This window comes from Colius striatus, chromosome 23 (genome assembly GCF_028858725.1).
Source record: "Colius striatus isolate bColStr4 chromosome 23, bColStr4.1.hap1, whole genome shotgun sequence".
NCBI classification, from domain to species: Eukaryota; Metazoa; Chordata; class Aves; order Coliiformes; family Coliidae; genus Colius; species Colius striatus.
The window spans coordinates 3,267,302-3,288,753 of record NC_084781.1 but is presented as its reverse complement, the minus strand read 5'-3'; the positions used below and the strand labels follow the sequence as shown (position 1 = coordinate 3,288,753).

The following is a 21,452-nucleotide window of genomic DNA, read 5'->3' as shown; positions in this document are numbered from 1 at the left end:
GCTCTCCTCCAGCTTTTGGGGTGAGGCTCTGCTTTCCTACAGTCCCAGCTAGGATTTGGGGGGAAGGGGGGCACGAATCAGTGCCATTCCTGTTGCAACAAAAGGCAGAGAATCGAGCCAGGTGCTGGCAGAGGCTCGTTAGTGCTTCGTTTCAGGTGGACTGAGTGAACTCGGAGTGCCGGAGGCATTTGGGTCACGGGTGTGGCTGCTGCGGTGCTCACCGGGCCCTCATCAGGCTAACCGCGCACACCTGGCGCCATTGCTATTTAACGAGGGGAAGATGGAGGGCTTGCGGGGCGCCCTGAGGCAAGATGGCGGCGGGCACCTGGAGTTCCTGGTCGGGGAAGGAGGAGGGGAAGCGGCGGTCCGGAGCTCTGCCGTGCTTCGTGTCGGCGGTGAGAAGGCGGCTGCTCCCCTGAAAGTCCGGGAGGGAGCTGGTGGGACTGAGTAGTCGGCTGCAGCTCCGGAAGGACCAAGCGCCTGAGGCGGTGATTGCCCCGGGACGGTGAGAGGCGGTGCGGGGCGGCGGCCGCGCCGTGCCCGGGGCTATGGGGATGTGGGGAGGAGCTCCGGGCGGGCGCACCTCGGAGCGGATCGTGAGGGACCCGCTGGAGCAGGGCAATGGCGAGGAGTCCCGCTCTGAGGCGACACAAGCGTCGGGGGACGTTGGTGAGGGACTGGCCGCACCGTTGTTCCAGCCGCCTGCGCCGCTGAGGAGGAGGTAAAGACACGGCGTGGGGCGTGTGAGGGTGGGAAGGGAGGAATGACGAGGAGGAGATGCTCTTCCTTATTGCCCCACTCTGTGCTGTTTTATGTTCGTGTTTGTGGTGGGGAGGGGATGAAGTGAACTTCGTTTCTCTTGCCCAAGTTGAGCAGCCCTGTCTGTGAGCGGTGGGTGAGCCCTCCCTCTCCTTTAGGGGCTTCCACGGGGCCCTCAACTACTGTTGTTTTCTTCCCCATCTCTTCGGGTGAGGGAGGAGTGAAGGAGTGGCTGATCCTTTGTTCCTAGATAAGCCCAACTCTTAAGCCAGTCCAGCCTTCTATGAATGGAAGCACAGCCTTCTTGTGAATGGGCCGCTCCTCCCACTTTTGCGTCATCAGGGAGGGTACAGCCCTGGGGTGGTGTAAATAAAGCTGAAATTGACCTCTGTGACCTGGAGGGTAGCAGCAACTAGTTCTTTCAGGTTAAAATGCGTTTAGCCCCGTTAGATTTGAGGGCTGCTCTCGCACCTACCAAGCAGCCCATGGCCCGTCTTTGCATGCACACACGAGGATCCACGGGCAATAAGACATTTGCAGGGTCAGGGACTAATAATTTAAACTGCTGAGCAAAATAAATAAGTGTAAAGCAAAGCCAAACCCAGAGTGCTTGCGGGAGCAGGTGATATTGTTTACTTTTGAAATAGACACACAAACAATACAAACAGTAGCAGGAGGGATACAGAGATTAAAATTTGTGTAAAAACAAAATACCAGAAATCCCACCAGGAAGCAGTGTTTCCATTTTGTATGTGCATAAGATTAGCAACACTTCGCTGCCTGCTGCGAGTGTCCCTCTCCTCCCAGAAAACTTTGACAAAACCAGATCTTTTTGGGAGGGGAAAAAAAAGAGATTAAAAGTTTTCTGTGGAAAATATTGACTTTTGAAACTGGAAACTGGTCCCCCTCTGGCTTGGAAGGCAGGGAGGATACAAACCTTTTTGTCTTCTCCTACACAAAAATTGAGAATTTGGATAGAAATTAGATGCCTTCCCTGCAAATTGGGAGATTTTTGTGAAGCTGATGTTTCTACAGCCACAGAGAGAGGAGGGGAATGGCCTGGCTCCCCGAGAGGGAATTACAAGCCAGAAGAGAGTAGGGTGTGCAGCTAGAGGAAGATATTGCTGCTGGGCTCTGTGAATTCTCTGTGTGCATCAAGGCTGGGGGATTGCTGGGGCAGGGATTGCAGAGTCTCAGAACTCTGAGGAGCGGCTGAGGGAGCTTGGGGTGTTCAGCCTGGAGAAGGGGAGACACAAGTGCTCTCTGCAACTCCCTGACAGGAGTTTGGAGTAAGGAGGTGGATGTTGGTCTCTTCTCTCAAGTAAGAAGTGATAGGACAAGAGGAAATGGCCTCAGGTTGTGCCACAGGAGGTTGAGATTGGAGCTGAGGCAGAACTGTTTCCCTGAGAGGGGTGTCAGCCCCTGTGCCAGGCTGCCCAGGGAGCTGGGGGAGTGCCCAGCCCTGGAGGGATCTCAAAGCCGTGGTGCTGAGGGCCATGGGGTAGTGGTGGGCTTGGCAGGGTGAGGGGAGGGCTGGGACTGCAGCAGCTTCAAGGGCTTTTCCAACCCAAATGATCCTATAATTCTGTGACAACACTGACCACATTCTCAGCTGGTACCAGGACACAGACACAAATCTCCCAGCCCCACTCCCCTTGGGCACCTACATTTCCTCCCAGGGCTGAACCCAAGCCAGAACACGTGCCGAGTGGGAAGGGTGGGGAATGGCAACGGGGCGGCTTTGACAAGCAGATCCCAGTGCCTTCCTCACCTTCCCCGCAGCCATTTGTTGCTGGTGAGGGCTGCGGGGGGCCGGCGCTGCCCGTGCCCACCCCCTTGCAGAAGGCTGGAGCCTGCATTTGAATAATGAATTCTGTTTAAGACTGAAAGCTCGGAGATCCATCTGTAACAAGACTCGAAATAATTACAGCTGATGATTGCCTGGTACCTCAGCCAGAAAAAACAGAACAGATTTTGGCCGCCAGCAATTACAAGCAGCACCCGCTCGAGCACAGGGAGAACTTTCTGAACGAATTCATGAATACATTTGCTGGGATTGGGAGCAATGGGGATGGTGTTTCGGGGTGGAGGGCTGCGGGGAGGGGGTGTGTGCGTGCTCACGTGGCTCCCAAAGCCCTTCCCTGGGGGGATAATGGCTTTGGCATCCCCTCAGGGTGTGCGTTGCCATGCCCCTGCCTGTCTGCAGCATCACTTGGGGCTGGGAGGAGCAGGGCAGCTATACCTGGATTGGTGCTTGCATCTGGCTGTTACGTGGGGAAATAGGAAGGAGATGAGGGAAAAGTATGGTTAAGCCCCCCAGGAGCAGTGGGGTGCCTGGAGTTGGCAGGAAGGATATTGAGTTTTGAACCCAACTCTGCCATTGATATTCTACCTATTCCTTTAGTTTTGTCTCGTGGCTTCGGGAGTAAGGGCTGAGGGGAGGAGGAGGAGGGTTTCTCCAGGTGGCATGGCAGCGATGCCCTTCTGTGGCTGCTGAGAACACGCACACAGCCCCGTGCAGCTCAGCTTTGCCTTCTATATAATGGGGATAATTTATCAAACAGTGAATAATATGCTTTCCTTCTTCCATGTCTCTTCCACGTATCATTTCAACTGTCTGAAAATTGTCAAATTAGACTATTTTCCTTGACTGTTCCATTTAGGAGCTGGGGGAGCTGAAGGCTTTGATAATTACACCATGCACTCTGATAGTGTCTCGTAAAATAAGCAGTGAGTAAAAACGTTACTGCCCAAGCTCTGAGGAATGCCCTCGTTGCCAAAGGATAGGCTTTCTCTCCTGAGCTTAAATGCTGATGGGTTTTAGAAGTCTGTTTCCTTTGCCCCCCCAGAGCGTGGCCACCCGAGCCTGGCTGAAGCTGATGGGGGGAAGCTGTGGCCGCCCACTCGGTGAATCTCTCAGGGACTGGAAGTACATCACGCTATCGCTTTTTCCTATCTGCCAAAATTGCATGTGCTTTGAATTGTCCTAACATAATGCGTCTATATTCATCATTGCTCCCTTATCTTGTTCGGCTCCAATCTACAAGGATCTGCTTAGTTCTCCTCTGCACCTTAAATTCTCTTTTATCTCAACTGGTGTCACTGCAGAGGCTGCAGACAGCTGTAGCATCTTTCCTCTCGCAGCTGGAAAATGTATGTGGGGACTCCAGGCTCTGTCCCCATCCCTGACTTTTACATGAGACTGTTGCTCAGCCTGTGAAGCTGTTTCCTTCCATCCCCCTGACTAGAATGACCCCATTGACACCACTTTTCTGACAATGAGTTGGGAGGAGGAAGGAAGAGCTCTTGAAGCTAGGAGATGTGATACATCCCTGGATATTTCCATATCTGGGGCAGAAGTGGCCAGTTCCTGGGGTGTTTTTCTTCAGGGAATCTCTTCCACTTGTACTTTTCATCAAGCCAAAGTGGATGCAAAACCAGAAAGCACTCCATTTTATGGCAAAGTGGTCTGTCAGCCCTAAGTAAACACCCAGGGAGGTTTTGTTGGTCTTTCCTGATGTTTTGCATGGATCTGTCTTGTCTGTGGGTTTTTGCAGGTCCTTTATTTCTGGTGTGAAGGTGTTGGTTTTAAGATGGGAGCATTTCTTCTTCAGTGATCCAAGTTATTTGTTCCCTTACTGTCTTTATTACTGGAGCTGACTAAATAAAACTGGACTGTAAAATGGCTGGTGACTCTAGGTGCCTAGTTTGAATTCTGCCTAAAATACCTGATTCCATCTCTGCATCGTCCTGTTCTGGGATGAAACACAAGATGCTGAGTCTGTGGTCCTGAACTCATGAACTTCCCTCAGCCTCTCTTAGAAACTTTGAGTTTAAACCCTACTCCTTCCCAGAATATAGACTGTGCAACATGGCTTAATGGGGCCCCACATAACAGGAGCAGCTGGTTAATCAGTTCAAGTGGCTCTGAACCAGTTTACTGTGTATTAAGCATTCTTTGATTCTACTTAATTGGGACATTTCAGAGACCCCGACGTCCAGTAATAAGGACAGTGGGAAGCTGATCAGACAGCTCGTTAACACTCAATTAATGTTGCTCTGTGCGGCACAGCAGTAACTTGTAAAAGATGTATGTGTGCAGCCGAGGCGGAATGAAAGGGCGATTTCCAGGGGTCCCTGCCTGGCCCTGGTGCCTGTGCACAATTGAAGTGGAATTAGAAGTTGAAGTGGAGGGTTTTTTTAGGTGAATGCAGCTGTTTTACGTGGTGCTGGATTAGTTCATTTTTAATTTATAGGCGCAATTAAGGCATGCTGAGGATGAAATTCATAAATCTCTGGCTAACTGACTGCGGGTCTTTTGAAAACTCTTTTCTTCCTTGTTCCTCCTGATATGGGTGATGTGGGCACCTGGTGTGCTTGGAAGAATAATAATATTAGCAGCAAGTTGTTCACCTTTCCCTCCCTCTTCCTTCTCACTCCTACACAGGTTTTACTCATCTCTGAGTATCTGCTTTGCACTTGCAGTCATACAAAGCCTCAGCACCAGGTTTAAGTGTTGAGTTTTGGTTAGGTTGTTGGTTTTGATGTTGAGTTTTGGCTGAGGTGGTGAATTTGTGCCTGTGTTGTTTGAAAGCAGAAATTGAGTAAGGGATGGCAGACAGCTTCCTTCCCCTAGCTTGGGGGAACTGTCACCTCTGCTTGGCATGTGTGTTACCTGAGGTGCAGAGAGGCAAAGCGATGTGTCTCTGTGCATCTTGGGGCTCAGAGCAGTGGCTGTGGCCATACCAGTAGCCCTGGAAAGAAGTTGCATGGAGAAGTGTTAACTGGCAAAAGGAGAGAGCAGGACTAGTGTGGTACTCTTCCAGCTCTCACAAGAGGTATCTTGTTCTGTAATAGCTCCAGAGGGTTTTTTCTGTGGCATGGGTGGAGGATCTCAGCTGGCCTGGTTTGTCTTTCCTCTCTCATTTTCACCCCCAGACAGTCCATGGTTGTGCTTGGCATAGTATGAATGGAGGTGTAATTGCTGTCTCTGCATTTGCTTAATGAGCTCTGGCTCTGATAACACACCTGTTGCTCTCTGACAGAAGAGGTCCAACAGAGACTATCTGCTCCAAAGGAGGGGCACAGCTTTGATCAGGGGATGTATCTTATCCCTTGCATGGCTGGAGGGGGATGGTTCCCCACCAACCTCTTTGTAATACAGCTCCTCCAGCCATTCATTGCTGTCAGTTGTGGATTCATTTAAGGGCCTACTTCCCTCGCCTCATCTTTCTTTCCTTTTCTTTCTCTTTTTTTTTTATTACATCTGCACACTCAGTCATGCAAAAAATTACATGATTTCAGAGATTCAGCTGACTCTGGCCTCAGATCGTGAGGGCTGTTTAGTACCACTGTCACCATTCAATTAGCCCTGGCATACAAAAGAGATGTTGCCAGATAACATGGCCTTTAGATAAAAAGATGTCCTGACTAGAACTGGGGCTTTCCCTGCAAAACAGCCTGGTTCTTGACACTCATCCATTGGGACGATCATGGAGATCAGGTCCAGTTTGAGCGTGCCAAGAGATGTGATAGGCGAGGTTTAGGTGTTCAGTGCTGCTGGCTCCTGTCTGGGTGCTTTGTTGCTTGGCAGAGGAGCTGATTATGTGTCTTCTGCAAAATCAGGGTGGATGCAGGGTGAGTCCAGCTGTTTTCACAGAATCCCAGCATGATGGGGGTTGGAAGGACCCTACAGAGCTCATCCAGCCCAACTCCCTACTAGAGCAGGTTCCCCTTGATCAGGGGGCACAAGAATGCATCCTCAGTTCTCTGGATGTCCCTGGACAATGTTCAGGTGTGGGAAGGGTCCAAAGTCCTGTTGCAGACTCACATGTCCTTGTTGTCATCCTGCCTTTGCAGCATTTGCAGGTGGGCTGCTTGAGACGGGGCTGAGATTAAACACATGGCTGGAGCCAGCGTGGGGAGGCGGTGTGAGATTTTCCTTGCAGTTTATAGACTACAAAACCCCTCCTTTCCAACACATTCCCCCTTCATCACTGAAAGCCTCGGTTCTGCTGCTGAAATGTGGTTTGCAGGAGAGGCAGGTGCCTGCTGCTGAGCACATGTGCTGGTTCCAGGACCAAAGCAGCCTCTCTGTCCATCCCTTCCTCAGGCAGCCGAGACATCACGGTGACTTTGCTGTTCGAGATCAAAACCCCTATATTTTTAGGATGGTGATGACTGAAAGGAAATCTGTTGCTTTGAAAGGAGGGGCAAAGGGTGAAAGAAAAAGTTACTTCCTTCCTTTGACTTCTGCCCTTGAGTAGGGGCTGATAAAAGCCAAAGCCAGGTCTCTGCTCTGCCAAGGGATGTGACTCCATTCCAGCTTTGCCTTGGAACCGTGTGGATAAAATATTAAGCACTGGGGCTGGAGTTGTGTGGGTACAGCAGGCATAATGAGATGAGTAGTTAAAGGTCTGGCATCCTTTGGGGACATGTGTAATTGATCAGCCCTTGCAAAAATAAATAAGCTGGCCCTTTAGATCTGTGTGGCAATTTTAAATTTTTAATAAATCTGTATGTATGGTGAAGGATAAGTTGTCACCCTGCACTCTTTGCTTCTGATTCTCTGGGTGAATTTGTCATGTCCTCCTCTTTGGAGGGTTTCAGATCCTGCTGATAGGCAGTTTAAAATTCTAGTCTCATCTTGATCTTCGCAAGGTGTGACAGGGAGCAAGGCTGGGTATTGCTCTAACACCGATGGGGGAGAGAGGAGACCCTGAAACGTGGTGCCTCTGGGTTTGCTGACCCAAGGGGGCCTGGGATTTGCAGAGGGAGGAGGAAGAGGGCCTGAAATGTGGGAGCAGGTACGAAATTGTCCAGACTGCCTCAGTGAAGCCTGTTGGTTCCTCAGCCTTCTCTTCTCTGGACTGAACATCCCACTTCCCTCAGCTGCTCCTCATCACACTTGTTCTCAAGACCCTTGGCAAACTTCTGCAAAAGACTTCGGCACTTCTGTGCCATTTCTGACCCATGCAGCTGCATGGTTGCATCCTGCTCTGCCTCACCTGAATGAAACTCTGTAGTCAGCTCCCAGGCAGTGCTGCTGCCATCCCACTCCTCAGTATGCAGAGGGTCTGTCATCCCACGTTGGCTTTCCTAGCTGAGGTTATAGCAGCCATTCCTTGGGCAGAGGCTGAGGTTTCTCAGGTCCACACCATCTCTACCAGGGGAATGCATACCATGGGATACCAGGGCTCCCATCTTAGTAGCTAAAAGCTCAGTTGGCCCTTATTACTGGGCTGTCCATGTTCTCCCTGGGAAGAGAAGCTGTTGAAGAACAGACCTCATCTTGGCAGCACAAATTCCATGCTTAGCAGAAAGGTGAACATGAGCTCAGAAGGGCTTTAGGTTTTCTTTTCCCCATTGGTATAGCAAAACCTGCAAAATCTCCAGAGCCATGGTAACATGGATGCTGTCATTCCCCCATGCTCGGCAGTGCTGACATGTCTGCATGTGTCATCTGCACATGGCCCATGCTCCTGCTGGAAGCTCTTGCTGGTTGCAATTAGCTTGTACATAAGCCCAGATAGCTACTACTGATTTTTTTGTTGCTGTTGCATATGTTGTGTATAACAGTCGTCAGTATTTTTAAAACTTGAGCTGGCAACAAATTCCCATAGTGGTGAGAGCCTTTGGAGGAGGAGATCTCAGCCCAGTGCCTTGCTGATGGTCTCAGCTGGCTCACAGCAGAGCTTGCAGGGGCTCTGGGTGAGGAGAAGGCCTGAGGTTGGCTGCATGTGAGTTGAGGGATTATAAGGTCTCCCTTATATTGTGGCTGTTACTGTGCTGTGGGTACTGATGATGAATTGGAGAGCAGATGTGCCTCAGTGGCTCTTGGGGTGAGCAGTGGTGGTGGGACAGGAGGAAATGCCTATAACTGGGCTTGTTGGTCATGGCAGGGATTTGACATAATCCTCCCACTGCTGCCACTAGTGACATCAGTCCCAGAGGGAAGCTGCTGCTTTTGTATTCATTCCACTGTGTGAAGGAGCCTGCTAGGTCTGGGGGGAGGTACTGGTGATGGCTGGAGGTATGGTCTGGCCTCTGGTCGTCAGCAGCAGCCCCAAATTTCCCACGGTGAGTGCAAGAAAGCTTACCCTGTCCCTCTGCCCTCCCCAGCCAATGGGCAGGCAGGGAGAGACCTCAGCTTTGCAGAAGGTTCAGCCTTCCACTGTGGCATGACTGCTTCATGGCTGAAACAGCTCTCGCTGAGCCCAATGCTGTTTGTGGAGGCTCAGCAAGCAGCCCCGGGGGACAAGGGACAGCATACACAGTGTAGTGACAGGCAGAGGGAGCCCCAGGCTAGAAAGCAAGGAGACTGAGCAGGGAAAAGTGTCCAAGGCATCCAGGAGATGTGCAGGAGCAGAGGGGCTGTGTACAGGCCCAGGTGTAGTGGTGGGAGCCCATGCTGTCACCTTAGGTGGTCCCAGTTTGGAAGAGTTGTGATATCCATCCCTCTTTAAACACTGCTGCTCAGCTCTTTAGGAAGACTTATTAAAAGTTAACATCTCCTGCCTCTGTGGTAGTGGAGAGCTGTTGTTGGAGCTGCAGGGTGCTCTTTAAAGCCTGATGGAGGAGGAGAGAGTGTAAAAGAGCTTGAGGATGAAGGTCATCCAGCAAGGATAAAATAGCAGTCAGTAGCGAGCAGGTTTGCCTTGGGCATCCTGGCAGGCATACAGCCTCTGGGTCCTCCTAGGAAAGATGATACTGACACCCAGTTGTCATCTACTTCAGTTTACTGATGGCATCTTGAACTTTTCAGAGGCAGAAAAGCTGGCCAGCCCTGCTAGCAGCACTGGTGAGAAGGGCTGCCTGTGCTTTGGGTGCATTAGGTCACATACAGTTGGCTTTTTCCTCCTACATCTGAGGCAAGCTCTGGTGATGTCCTCTGTGCCTCCCCTCTGCTAGCAGCAAAATGAGCTGTGAATCCCAGAGGAGCGAGGGCACTTGCCCTGAGGTGTATTTGGCCCCATATACCTTGCAGAGCTTTGCACTGTTTTTTTAAATAGTCTCATCAGCAGTGTTCAGATCTGGCAACTAGATTCCTCGCTCAGGTTTAAATGAGAGATTGCATCCCTCCTGTGCTCTGTTTATTCTCTCAGTTTCTCTGATCACCGGCAAAGATGACTTTTTTCTTTTAGACATCCTGTTTCTTGCAGATAGCATTCCTCCTTGAGCAGGCCTGCTTGGGCTCAAATAGGTGAGGTACTTGGATGAGGGGAGCAGATTTTGCTCAGCTACTTTGTGATGAAGGTGTGGGGGACCTAAAATGCTGCTCTTGAGAGCAAGAGGGCATTCACAGGGACCATGTGTGGAAGTGCTACAGGTGATGATGACTGGGGAGAAGCAAGGAGGAGGAAGGCAGTGTGTGGTAAGTTAAGGTGGTAACATCAGTCCAGCCCTATGCAGGAGGCAAGTAATGCCCAAGCATCCTCAGCGTGTTTTTCTTCCGGCTTTCAGACACTTTTTGGCTCTGATGCAGCCCCTGGAAGCTGCTGTCCATCTTATCTCACTCCTGTATGTATGGCTGAAAGCATGGTGTGAGTGAGCATCTGATGCTCTCTCTGCTCCTCTTTGCATCCTTCCTCTTGTGACTGTATGTAAAAGCTGCTTTCATCTCCAGGCTCCTTTAGCATTCTCTCTCCCATTCTTTCTTTTTTTTCCCCCCATAAAAAGCAAAATTTTTGGAAATGAAGTGAGAGAGAAGGGGAAAAAAAACCCCAGAAAGCCCAGATGCAAGTTTTTTGCTCATGAAAGAGAAAGCATGGAATACAACAAATTAAATAGCCACCTGGTGAGAAGAAAGGGATTGGAATGAAAAATGGGAAGGGGGAGATAAAACCCAGATGAAAAAGGCAGGCTGGTAGTGGGAGATGCCAGACAGGTCTGGGAATAGAGGCATAGCATGGTGGTAAAATAATTGTGCCCCTTCAGCTGAAGTCCACCACTTGCTTTCTGCCTCGCTAACCCAAGCCTGCCATCCTCTGTTAGCTCCTGCAATATTTTATCTGCCAGCTCGGGCTCTGTTTCACTGGCGATGGAGAGGACTAGATTAATTAGGAGAGATCTCTTTTACAGAGCCAGCCTGGCTCTGCAGGGGGAAGGCTGGGAACTATTTAAAGGGATGAAGATGTACTGCAGCAGCTGCCATCTCTCTGGCTGGTAATGTGCTCACTCACCTAGCTGAAAATTCATCTCCTTTTGCCCTCTGTCAGTAACTCCCAGCAAATAAAAGCAAAGTGAGCTCCGAGGCCAGGGCACAGCGTGTGGCCGGGGTGTTGGGTAAGAGCTGGGGAGTTCAGGTGTGTATGAGGAAGTGGGAGTGAGATGATGTCAGGGTGAAGCTTGGGACCTTGCAAAAGTCCTGCATCTTCCTCTTCTTTATTATAGCACTGTCCATGGAAATGGGGCTGTGGGTTTCCCCATATCCAGGAGTGATCCAGCTATCAGGTGGGGGGGTGGGAGTATCACTCCCCTATTTCTCTACTCGTTAAGGCCCAGCCTTGCCTTCAAGTGACACAGGTAATGAATCCTCTGCAGGGTGCCTGCTGGTTTTAATAAGCTGGAATGAACTGAGGAAGAGAATTAACCTGGCAGGATTAGCTTGCTCTGCAGCGGGATGCTGGGGATGTCTCCTCACAGGCCGTGCTGGGAATCTTAACACCTCTCCTGCCTGTGCCCAGCTCGCAGCTGCTCTTCATAAAGCACTCAGCAGCTTAAAACCCCTGTGAGGTGTGGGGAGAGCAGGCAGGGAGGTAGCTTCCTTGTTTGTGTGCTGCAAGATGCCCTCCTGCCTCTTTTACCTCAGAGTGTGGGAAGTTGGAGCGATGTCAGTGGACTAAGTTTGGCAGCTGCCAGATGTGCAGCATCTTCCCTCCCACTGCCTGTTGCCACCAGAGAAGACAGAGGAGCAGGTAGGATTTAAGAAGCTGTGTGTGTATTTGGGAGGCATTTCAGGCAGGGCATAGGACTGTTTTTGGCCAGGGCTCCTGAAACCTAGTTTATCACAGCACTTGTATGTGGAGTCAGAGAGCCTTGTGTCTGGAAATGCTGCAATTATGGTGCATTTGGTTGGGTCTTTTGGCTTTTCATTTTCAGTAAATGGCTTTGTAATGCAGCCCCCTGTGGGGCACATGCTGTGGGGCAGACAGTGTGCTTCATGTCCTAAAAGCCCATGGTGGGATGCTTTGTTGATTGTGTGGGAGCTGTTCAAGGGCTACAGCTCCCTGGACTGTGCCTGGCCCATTGCCCCTGATGCCTGGTCTGCCAGGCTGTCTCAGAAGGGGAGCACTGTGCTCTCACTTGAATTACACAGTGCTTTTGGGAGGATGTGTGGCTGGGAGCTTTCCTGGTGTGACACATCCCCCATGCTCCATGTCATCCCAGGGAAAAGCTCATCCTGGCAGCTGGGTCAGCACCCAGTTGCCTGAGGTGGGACCCCAAGGTCTCTGGGCAAGAGCCCAACTGATGCAACATGTCTACTCAAGGACCTTTTGGAAAGGCTAATGGAATTGCATGCCTGGCTCTGTGGGGTAGAGGGATGTGGTGAGGGATGGCCTCAGCAAAGCCCTACTTTCTGCCAGGCTGCTTCCCAGCTGGGCTGCGTGCACCGGGAGCCCGCGCTCACTCCTCCATGTGCATGGTGCGTGCATACTAATGCACTCTTCCTGCAGCAGAGGAGCCTTTCCCTGACACATCCTTTAAGAACAGACGTGGGTTTAGAGAAACCCTTGATGGCACTGCTTGTAATTATAATGTAATCGGTGTAATTGAGAACCCAGGGGCTGATTTGTATGTTTTTATCATCATATCGAGGCTTGTGGGGTTATCCCCCACCTTCCTTTGCCTGCATTTGTGTGGGGTTTAGTGATGCTGCTGTTGCCTGGGGTTGGCTCCTTCCTCCTGCCCATCAATGGGGAGCAGCAGGAGATGAGGGGGACGAGGTTTGCAGGCATGAAGCAAATGGCTCCTTGTGGCACCACAGCCTGGGTTTGATGGCCACTGGAGCCATCTATAATTGATAAAGCCCAGACTGTAATGAGCTCCCAGTCCAGGCTAGGAAATGATTTGCAAGCTGATCTGGATTTCTGTGGAAAGGGTTTCTAGGCTTTCAGCTAATACTCATTCAGAGCGTGAGGGGGTAATGCAGAAGATAGTGTTGATTCCTCTGGGTGGATGGTAGGAATGAGTTGTAGCAAGTATGGAGTGGACACCATGTTCTGGGTATCTTGTCCCCAAGATGTTGAGGTGGGGACCAAGTTCCTGTCCCTTGGCAAGGGCACAAGACTGGTGGCAACTGCCTGCTCCAGTACTGGGGCTGCTGGTAGCTTCCAGAAATGTAGCTGGAAGTGGAGAGGGCCTGGATAGCCCAAAGGGTTTTGAAAGGCATGATTTACCGTGAGAGGAGAGGGTTTTTCATGGCTCCCAAGTGCTAGGGTTAACATTTTCCTAGGAGGAATCTAAAGTGCATGGTTAGTGGTGTGATACGGGGACATGAAGCAAGCTGCAAGCTCAGGCAGGGTGGCTGTGCCTGACCCTCTTTAGTCTTAAAACCTGGTGACTGCCCGTGAGGGGCTTGGTTTATGATGAGAAAGCAGCCAGGGAGAGTTTTATTCTGATGTGGGATTTTGGGCTGTCACAGGAAGGCATCTGCTTTTCCCTTCCAGCCTAGCTTGAGGAAGAAGAAAAACAATCAAACAAAACCAGGGAGGACAATGCTCTTAAATCCGCTGGGGCTTTGGGAGGATATTGTTTGTGCTTCTTGAATAATGGCTTTTGATATGTAATAATATATTGTGCAGTTTTTGATGGCCAATATTACATTTGTTTTAAATGATATAATCAGCACTCGGTGTCTCAGTTGATTTACTCAATTAAGTTTTTAACCTCATGTCTTCAATCTCATCTGTGAGTAATTCAAATGTGGGGATTTTAATGAAAGTACATCTACCTGTTCATTTATCCAGACATATCATTGCCCTTTGGATCTCTCGTGGTAGGGATGAGAGATGCTTTTTTTTTCTTCTGCATGGAATTGTTTACTAGGGGTGAGGAGACAACAAATTGATTGGCATTAGGGAGTTGTTTTGGTTTTGTTGGGTTGTTTTTTTTTTTCCTGAGCAATCCAAATATAACAAATGCAGCGATTTCCAAAGCAAAATGACATGTACATGAAGGCTTTCAGAAAGGACAGCAGGCTTGCCTCTAATTCTGGGGTTGGATTTAACTCTAAGAGGAGATGGCAGTAATTAACCATCCAAAGCTGATAGATCCACAGCAGCCCCCTGATGCTGGTGCAAATGCCACAGCTTGCTGCAATGACTATGGCAGCTTGAGGGCACTGCCTGGCCTGAGATTGGGCTCAAAACTCCTTTGTATTGCCACCTGGTTTGGGAAACTCACAATATCAAGGTGCTGGGGGGCCCTTCCTGGCAGGATTGGGCTGTGAGGTGGTCCCTGGGGTATCATAGAATTGATTTGATTGGAAAAGACCTTCAAGATCATGGAGGATCAGTTTCCAGCCCCTCAGCTCCAGCCTGTTGAGTTGCCTGGGGTTGGTGTGGCCAGCACGCAGGACGTGGCTGCAGCCCCTCATCACCCTCACAGTGCTCCTCGTATTTGCCTCACTGTAAATTCCAACCCAGAAAACGTCGCCAATGTCTTCTAACCTTCGCTGGTGTCGGAAAGAGAAATCAAGATAAATGACCCAGGGCTCCTCAGCGACTGGTTTTGTGTGCTCATTCCTCTCCGTGCCTTTTTTTTTGCCTGGGCAGCTTCCAATAAGGGGAATGGTGCCCCCTGTGTGCCCAGTCCCCTGGGAGAGGTGGCTGGTCCACGGAGGATGCCTGCAGTGAAGTTATAGGAGATGAGACTCAGAGACGTTGATATTGGCTCTTTGTTCCCATCTCATAGGTTGACATTCTTAAAATACATTTTCTTTGAGTTATTGAAGTAAAAATACTCCGAAGGGGCATTATATGTGGTTTTTCCTCACAGAAGGCAACCTGCCTCCCCCTGAAAATACTCATTTTAAAGTTTCCAGTGGAAAATGCAAACAGTTTTTGATAAAAGCATTTCTATTCATGAGCAGTAGCTCACAGAGATTTGCAAGAAATAAATAGGTTGTGGCAGCATAAGAGTCCCTGTCGAACAAGGGGATGGGGAAGGTTTGAAACTTGATTTGGTATAGTTTGCTCGTGAAATTTCAGCACAACTTCCCCAACACAAGTGTCAGGGGATGTTTTCCCATCAAACCCAAGCCCAGATCTCTGGATGCTGGTGAGAGCTACAACGCTCTTACATTAATGACCTTCTCTCCTTGCTGCTGCAGTGCCTTACTCCTTGGAGATTTCTCTCTGTCTTGCTGTGGGACATGTTTGCTGGGTGTGTTGGAGAGCTGGCCTTGAGCTCCCTGCAGATTATTAGCAGGTGAAGGTTGCTGTGCTCTGTCTCATTGGAAAGTCGATCTCTCCCAAACTTTCAATAAAAGCGTTACCTTAGTAGTGCAGTTTTGTAACGAACTCTGTGCATGTCATAAACCAGGGATGTTGCCTGTGTTTGAAGCCAGTTTTGTTTGCAATGATGAGGTATATATTTTGCATTTCTGTTGCTGATGCTCTATCTCACCTTGACCTGGGATGAAGGTCCTTGGTCCAGGGTGGGTCGTCTCTTTCTCCCATAGGATGCTGTCTGATGTCAATGGTTAATAATGTGATTAGCCTGTAGTAAGGGAGACAGGAGGAGAGGTGCCAGCACCACTCTCTTTTAAGCAGAGATTTGGTTGGGGCTCTGAAAGCAGAATTAAGAGTAGGATTTAATCATACAAGCTCTGGAAATATGGGAGATTAAATCTTTTTAAGGAGGGCTGTTAAGCACTTTCTTTGCTGTGCAGGAATCTTCAGGGGGTCACAGCCTAGAGAACTGGATTTAAAGCTTTTAAATTTCTTTTTTTTTCTTTGTTTTTTAGAAAGAGGCTTTTTACACAGTGCACTGTTGGACAGGAAAGACTTTAAAGTGACAGTTAAAAAAGTCAGAGAGAGTGAGCGAGAAGGATGGGTGGAATTGAGACTCTTGTCAAAAATAGACATTAATAATGTTGTGCTGAGTTGTCTGGCCACATTTAGTCCTTAAAGCATGGGGCTGCTGTGGGAAGTGGTTTTCTTTTTTATGGGAGAGACCTTTCAGGTATTCTGTGTTGCTTCTCACTGCCTTTGAGGACAATTTTACTCTGTGCAGAAATGGCACATGGGTCTTTGGTAGCCCCATCCCATCTCCTGCCTGATGTGGCCTCCGGTGGAGCAGCTGAAGATGCTCCTGGATGTTGACAGCTGAGTGCTGTGGGCCCCCCTAGTTAGGGCTCCTGGAGTGATGTTTAAGCTGAGGTTGGTGTTCTATCTGGAATGGGGTTTTGGTGTTTTTTTTCCAGCTAGGTGCTGCCTGCCAGCTCCCAGAGCCTTGCTTGGGGGAATTGATCCTGTTCAGTTACCTCTTAGCCAGCCTGCTCAGGGACCTTCACTTGTGTTTGTCTTGCGTTTTTCTTAATTTCACGGAGCTGAGGAGATCGATGGGAAGGTAGGCCTGGGATTTAAGGCTGCCTATAGCACAGCTCAGTGACTGATGACCCCAGCTCTGCTGCTGCTCTCAGGGGTGGGAGACTGCAGGGCTGCCAGGGCCAGCTGCAAACCAGGGGCTTGGAGCTGCAGGATGGGTGATGTCCCCATGAGGGATGCTGTGTTCTTTCCACACATGGTCCTCTGAAGACTGAAAGGGTACCTATGTGGGTCATAATGTAATGCTGTGGCAACCCCAGGAGGGAGGAGCAGTTAAGTCAGTTTTGAAGCCTCTCAACAGGTCAACTCTGCCTTGGGAATCCTGCCTGGAGCTGCAGAACAGGACCACATCCTCTGCTGTCAGCAGAGCGGTGCTGGAGTCTGGGGGCCAGCTGAGTTAGAGATGCTTGTTTCCATAGAAACACCCTGTGGCAATGTGCTTATTTGGAGGGAGGTGGCATTTGTATGTTGGCAGGAGCCCGGTGCAGACATGCCATTGCGTTAACAGGTATTGCTGCACTTTTCCTGACCTGGTGCAAGTGCTTTTGGTTGCTAAATGTTGTGTGTTGGAGAAGGAAGGATTGGTTTAGGTCGGTTCCTGCTTTCCAGTTTGTGCCCATTACCTCTTGTCCTGTCACTGGCCACTCTCTTGTCCCAGAACTCCCATGTTTCCTTCTGCAGAGCTGCTCTCCAGCAGGTCACCCCCAGCCTGTCCTGGTGCAGTGGGTTGTTCCTCCCCAGGTGCACGACTCTGCACTTGCCCTTGTTGAACCTCATGAGGTTACTCTCTGCCCAACTCTCTAGCCTGTCCAAATCTCACTGAATGGCAGCACAGTCACTTTTGGTGGTGCTCTGCCATCCTCCTTGATGCAGACAATGACGAGGCAGTTCATTCCAGTGATGCAGTTTGCTCTTGTGCTCTCTGTGCCAAAAGCTGCTTCAAACTGTGGAAATGGTTTGTGCAGCCCCAGCTGTCCCTGGGGAGACCCCTCAAACAGTGTGGCAGCCTCCACTGCCCACCCCATCCTGAGACACCCCCCCTTCTTTAATGGCCTACTTCTGAGCAAATGAGACAGCCCTTCCAATCCCTCCCCTTGATCTGCCAGCAAATTAGTACTCTGTTAACGATGTTGTGGGTGCCCTGGTTGTGGACATAGTGTGCAGTGCTGCCAGCTCTAAAGGTCCCTTCCAATCCCTACCATTCTATAAGATGCAGGGCCCAACTGGGGTTTGTGGTCCTTTGGCTTGTGGCTGGACTTGTCTGGAAAGAGGACTCACTCTTGTACCTTGCTCTTGGGGCATACATTTTCCACCCAAAGAGTTTTAATCACCCAATTTGTGTTAAGGAGTGTCAGATTTTTGGTTTCCAGCTGTGCTAACACAGAAGATTCTACCTTGTTAATGAATCCCAGACTTGAAATGTCTTCTCTGTGTATGGGGGGACTTGAAAGCCCAAGGAGGGGAGAAGACTTCAAGGTTCCTCAGGAAATGGGGGGCAAGGGCAGGACCGAGCCAAGAGCTGAGACCACCTGCAGATCACGCTGCATTGTGCTCAATCCAGTATCCAAATTTTAGTCTTTTTAAGAGGATTATCAGGTGTCTGTTTGAATTACTCTGACATGAACAGTCAGTCAGAAAATGTACATTAATTTGAAAGGTCAAGTACATCTGATTTTTGCATTTGCTATGCCGGGGCTTATCCTTTCAACTCTCCCTTTCTTAATGAGATTCTTGTTTCAAAGTCTCACACTGCACCCACAGCGTTTGACGAAGTCAAGTGCGGTGGAAATAGTTTTTGTTAACGTGTTTACCCTTTTATCTGCCTGTCCTTTGAAAGCTCCACAGTAGACAATAAGAATGCAGCAGGACAACCAGCCAGGGTGTGTTTGCCAGCAAAATGAGCTTTTTTTCCCCCTCTTCTTTGGGAGGGAAGATGGAGATGTGCTAGCAGGGTGCTGCATCACCACCAGTTGTCATTTGTGTGTGGCAAGGCATGCAAATGGAGAGGGGACTCAGAGGCTTTGAGAAGCCCCCTGGGCACCACGGGTGGCCCGGGCAGGCAGCGAGTTGTTAGCAGCTCCTGCGGAAAGAATGCAGAGTTTGGCCTGGCATGGCAGAGCTGTGTTTCTTGATTAAATTAATGTGTATTGATATTTCTCCTGTTGTTTTGACTTCACAGCCTGTTTAAATTCAGGCTTGTCACAACAAAATACAAAGGAGGTTGCTCAGAGATTGATTTTTTTTTTTTCTTTAATCCTGTCTCTGAAGAAGAGTATTTTAAAATTTGATTTTTTTCCTGCTCCTCCCAGGTTGACAGCCAGTGGAAGGCTGCAAATGTGAAAACTGTTGCACAAATAATTATGTTAAAATGCAGAGCATACATTAGCGAGGAAGGCACTCCTTGATTGGGAAGTACAAATCAATTTTCTGCGTCACAAAATTCCTGACACCAGAGTTTGCTTTGGTGATTTATTCCCTCCGATGATGATTTTGTGACTGTCAGTCTGCTTTCCCTGGAGAGCTTTGGGTTGGGGTTTGGTTTTTTTTTTTGATGGGTGAAGCTTTGGTCTCCTCTTTGTTGTCAGAACTGTCTCCTCGCTGCTCGAGCGACGGTCCCCTCCGATTCTTAAAAATAGAACCTTTTATGCAAGCGGCGTCCCAAAACGCTCTGCCAAGTTAAATAATGTAGTCTCAAAACCAAATATTGAATAATGACTGAGGAAGGGATTAAGGGAGACAGTCAAGGAACAAAAGAGAGATTCTCAAGTGTTTTGAACACAAAACTGAGAAGACAGAGATGCATGGGAGGCTTTTACTCTCTGCACAGAGAGGAGTGGGAGGAGAGGGGTCCCCCTAGAGCCATGCTCCCCCCAGCTGCAAGATGCCTAAACTGCTTAAATCAGACCTTTTTCGACAAGCTCACCTGGTTTGAGGAACTTCTGTTGGAAAGAAAAATGTTCTGAAAGGAATTCTGGGGAAGATGTCTTGTTTTCCTGCCGGAAAGTTCCCAGAGAGGTTTTTCTATTGCCTCTGGCTCACTTTCTGTAAAGAAAACGTTGTTTTTCCCTTCCTCCTTTGGAAAGCTGCAGCCCAGACAGTGGCATCAACCCCAGTTCTTTACTTGACCCTGATTTTGCAGGAAGATTTAAATAAAAAATGCCAAGGGGATGAAAGAATCACAGGCATGTTATTTCTCATGCAATTCATCATGTTTTTTCTTGTCCACCTCTTGAGTTGTTGAGTTGCAGTAACTATGGGGTGGGTAGTTTTTGGATGCTCATATGGTGAGAGAAAAGTAGACTGAAGGAATGAGCTTCTGGTGCACAAAAGCTTATGTAAATGCCTTTTGTGTAGCTCGAAGAAAATCTAGGTCTCCTCTAAATCTAAGTTGGAAATTCATCTGGGAAGCCATAAATTCCGTGCATGTCTCTTCTTCAATAAATTAAAAATATTGGCCAGGGAAGAAGTATTTATGTTGAGCTGTGGCAGAAGGGGTTACCAGACCTTCTGCTGGTTTGTTTGTTTGTTTTTTTCTAGTGTGTTCAGAACAGGTTGAAATGTAGCTTAGGATAAATTGCAAGTTGATGATTTACATGGCAGCTGACATGGGAAAGCACATTATTCTGGGAGGAAGCATGAGATGGGATATATTTACTGCCTGTCTGGGCAAATTAGCCACACTCAGGTGTCTGGCATGTGCTTGTGTGGAAAACGTGTGTGTCCAAAATAGCTGATGAAGTGGATGCAGAGGATAGCAGTTAATAAATGCAAGGCCCCCATGGCTATCGCCACATCTCTCAAACTGAACTCTCTCACTCCCTCTTTGGAGAAACTGATGCTAGAGATGATCTGAAGTGAAGAAGCTGGTTTGGAGTGAGCAAGCAGGCAGACAAATGTAATTTCTGCTGTAGAGGTGAAGAGAGCACGGCTTTTGCTGGGCAAAGGAGGAGGTTGTGTATTTGCAGGGGCATCAGTGGTCATAGCCCTGTGCATTGCAATCCTGGAGCTGTAGAGGCCATCTCCTTGTCTCACCTCTCTCACTTAGTGGGGTTATAGTGTCCCATTCTGCTGGGGGAACTTCTCATTTGGCATCAGGCAAGTTATCCTGAGCTGACTGCTGCTGTTTCTCGGTCTTGGTCAGGCTGGTGGTGATTTACTCTTTAATATTTATCGCTCTTCACCTTAAATTTCTTACTGAAGAGTTAAAAACCCAAACAACCAGTCCTGTAAAATAATGAAGTGAAGGTGCTAAACTCTAAGCTGGTGCCATACAAGGGGACTGCAGCTCACAGGCAGCGATGACTTGGGAATTGAAAAGCAGTTTGTGAGACTTGACCTCTACCACCTGAGTGGTTTGTGACCCTTCACGTAGAGACTGCTTTAGGCCATATCTATTATGGATGGATTGTCTCTGTTTCCAGAAGGCTTTCTTTCCTCCCCCCCGCCCTGCTCCAGGCAAGTTGCAGGATGACTGCTTTTTATTTGTGTGTGTTTGTGCCCACGGAGTGCTCGGGATCTCATTTGGCTTTTAACTATATACTTCTGTTATCTAGCAGGTATTGTAGGTGGATGTGTAAATTAGTATACTCCTGTTTACATAGAAATGAATGTATAGTATAAAAACAATTTACTTGTAAAAGACTCATCCTGCCTCCAGAATATGTTTGAATCTTAACACAAGACAAAGTAATTTAATCCCCCCAAAACCCATATGTTGTTTGCCTCTCATTTTTTCCAGAAAATTTTACCTTCATCAAAAGATAAATCAATTTGTAGCAGCTATTTAAGCTGGCGAATTGAACAGCTTAATTAGGGAAAATATATTAAAGGATCTGAGAGATGCTAACCCATTCAGTGCCTCCTCTCAGGGACATGTCTGCGTGGTCCTTCACCGTATGCAAGTGGCTGGTACTCTGTAGATCACCTCTTATTTGCTTGTGTTTGCTGCTTTTTTCTGATACTGCATGGCAAAGGTGGCTGTGGTCATGGCAGGAGTAATCTGCACTGCAAGACCTGGTTATGCCTTTCTTGGCTCAGACAGTTCAGGGGCTTGAAACTTTATTCTTTTACTGTTTTTTTTTTCCTTTAAATCAAAAACAGTAGTAAAACTTACACTTCCCAAAGCACCTGGTTGCTGCCCAG

At 48.8% G+C, this 21,452-nt stretch overlaps 1 protein-coding gene across 1 annotated transcript in view; it reads left to right on the top strand.

The window, feature by feature from the left end:
* Positions 1-689: 689 nt before the first annotated feature.
* The window catches only part of LOC104562481 (opioid-binding protein/cell adhesion molecule homolog), a 318,625-nt gene continuing 297,862 nt past the window's right edge, over positions 690-21,452 (top strand). The window contains exon 1 of the mRNA XM_062013966.1: positions 690-721. The gene's annotated coding sequence lies outside the window, so the exon portion shown is untranslated. The remainder of the gene's footprint in view (positions 722-21,452) is intronic.